Genomic DNA, 2,774 nt, shown 5'->3' on the forward strand with positions numbered 1-2,774 from the left:
AAAAAAAAAAAAAAAAGGAAAAAGTCACATGTGGGTAGAAAGAGAGAGGACAGAAACAACAACTGGGGAAAAAATAAGGGCAGAGAAAAGAAGAGATAACTAATGTAATAAAGGAAGTCAGATCTTTAATGTACCTTAATCAATTCCTACAGCTACAAAGCTAGTGTTATGGAACCATGCACTAAGGGGGACTGAGAAAACATTTACAAAATATTTATTGGGGTTGCCCCAGCAGCGTACAGACAACCATGTTTGACTGCGTCCTTCCCTGCCCGGCTTACGCCCCTTGGGGCGATGGAAGGAGCCGCACTGCAGCAGCCTAGTTCTCTGTCCTTAGAGTTGTTCAGCTGCTTCCAGAAAATGGTGCCTGAGACAAGCAAGGTCAGCAGACAGGAAGTGAGGTCAATGTCAGGTTTCCATGCCAGCAGCGGGAACTCTGGATACAGGGGAGAGTCACAGCCGGTCAAACCCTGAGCTGCTTGCTGCTTGCTCCTTGAAATGGCTGGAGAGGCCCACCCCAGAGCCATCTCTCCTCTCCTCTTCTGGTGGCAACAGACCGGGGAAGAACAGAGATCAAAGCAAAGCAAAACCAAACAAAATGAAAGCATAATTGTTACATAACTTTTTTCTCTTTTTATATCCGTGCATTATTATTTATTATGAACTACTCTGAGTTATTTCCTTAAATTTCCCAAATTAAGGATTAGGTTTGCTGGCACAGATATTTTTCCCCAAATAAAACTGGGCGCTTTCTTAAGAGTTCCGTGTTCAAGGTTAATGCTGTGTTGTGTAGTGTGGCCTTTTTGAACACTTGATGGAGAGAGCTAATCAGTGCATCTGTTGTCTCTAGGAAACCGAGAAGGAAAACAATCAGCTCTTTTTGCTCTGGGCTGAGGGAGTGAGCTGTAATGAGGAAGCACGAGAATGCATTGGGCGCCCTCAGACCTGAACACACAGGTTAGCACCACCTGCCTGGCCGACCCGGCTCACAGGTGCGCAGTTGCCAGGTAACGCTTGGGATCTCAGGGTGCCTTCAGAAGCCCAGCAGTTGGCTTGGGGAGGTGTGGGCACGGCCCGGGGCGATGGTGGGGGCAAGGCAGACGGAGTCACTGTCGGGGCAGCTGGCAGCACCACTGCTCCTCACCTCTGTAGCAAGTGGAAACAAGCCGGCTCGCCCCGAAGCCCTGAAGGGCTGATCTTCTTCCTCAGCTGCCTGTGTTGTGAAAGGGCTCTCTGATTAGAAATGAGCTTACAGATGCAGAAGGGAGAAAATAAAACCCATGCTGTGAGTTATATAAAGCCCCCCATCTCTCTCTCTCTCTCTCTCTCTCTCTCTCTCTCTCTCTCATACACTGGCATATACGTGTGCTTTACATAAATGTAAATATAAAACACATCTGTCCTTTATAAAGTTATATTCTAAAAATTCCTCTCAAACTTGGGCAACTTTGTAGAGCGTGTTATCGCATACGTGAAGGGCAAAATGATGTTTGGAAAGAGCTGCTGACTGGTTGAAAGCACCTGGGTTCTAGCCCTGAATTTGCAAGTTTCTTGATTCCCAAGTGTTATTGGGGAGTCACCCTGTCATTTCAGATTCATGTGAAATCTGCCCAAATCCCTATGTGTCCTGAGAAACCCAGAATTCCCTGCATTCTCTTGATGAGCTCTTAGGGGTTTGATTCTCTTGTCCTGTCTGTGGCCCCCGCTTCCTCCTGGCACAGATGTGATTTCCATCCTTAGTTACCACATGTCGCTTCCGTATCTTCTTCATACAGAGGCTGCCATTTCCTAAACTCTGGCAGATTCATAAATCTGGAACACCTTGTTCCCAAATAATGCCAGATGTATAAAAACTTCCTCTCTAAGCTAATGCCGATTTCTCTTTTGGTGGTAGTAGTTGTTCTTGGTCAAGTGGTGTACTCTTAGGGGTCTGTCTTTCATTCCACTTGATCAAGAAAGCTTTCAGTGAGTAGAGAGGCACAGTGTCACTGTGTACAGCAGAATAGAATGTGTATAGCAGAATCATGGTGGTCCTGAACTGCACGTAATTTGCCAAGATAGGCTCAATGTGGATTAGCCAGCGTTTTTAAGAGTTGGCCTCAGCAGGTTACTTAGGTTCACAGAAGGAAGGGTGAATCCTGGAAACCAGCTGCCCTCTCCTGATTCATGGCCTGTCATTACAGCTGACTCTTTCCTGTGCAGAGTACTACTTTTTCAACCTAGGATATGCGTATGTTCCTGAATGTGTCTTGGGTGAGGGAAAGATGAGTTGTCTAATAAAGCTATGGGAAAGCTAAGAGCTTGAGGTTAAGCAGAGGCAGCCAAGCTGTGTTCTTCCCACCTGGAATCAGGCAGGCCAACCTTCCTAGCCCAAGGGCTATCATTCTGCTTTATGTGTTTGAGTCATTGTGAGAAGAGAAAGATTTATAGGTGTTCTTTCAACACTTATTCAACAAATATTTATTGAACACCTACTCTGTTCTGAGCTCTGCAGTGTGTTCAGAAACCAGGACTAGAAACAAATCATTCTTCCTTACTATTCTTGAACACTGCTCTTTTAAACTGCCTCTAGATCCGTTCTAAGTATCAATCCATGTATTGATTGAATGCGTACATGTGTAAAGGCTCTTACAAGCTGACGTTGTCAATATTTGCAAAGTCAAAGACTTGCAGACGTGGAGGCAGCTTATTTTCTGTGGGCTGTGGGTATGTGCTTTCATATACCTCAGAGTGCAGCCCAATTTGAGTTTATATTACAGTTTTTTTTTTTTTTT

General features: G+C 45.2%; 1 long non-coding RNA gene across 1 annotated transcript in view; it reads left to right on the forward strand.

Annotated features, from left to right (window-relative positions):
- LOC108314952 overlaps window positions 1-2,774 on the forward strand; it is a 63,784-nt gene that overhangs the window by 59,200 nt on the left and 1,810 nt on the right. Inside the window, exon 4 of the long non-coding RNA XR_001829749.2 lies at window positions 851-1,007. This is a non-coding gene — a long non-coding RNA (uncharacterized LOC108314952). The remainder of the gene's footprint in view (window positions 1-850; window positions 1,008-2,774) is intronic.

This window comes from Cebus imitator, unplaced genomic scaffold (genome assembly GCF_001604975.1).
Source record: "Cebus imitator isolate Cc_AM_T3 unplaced genomic scaffold, Cebus_imitator-1.0 Scaffold165, whole genome shotgun sequence".
Lineage (NCBI taxonomy): Eukaryota > Metazoa > Chordata > Mammalia > Primates > Cebidae > Cebus > Cebus imitator.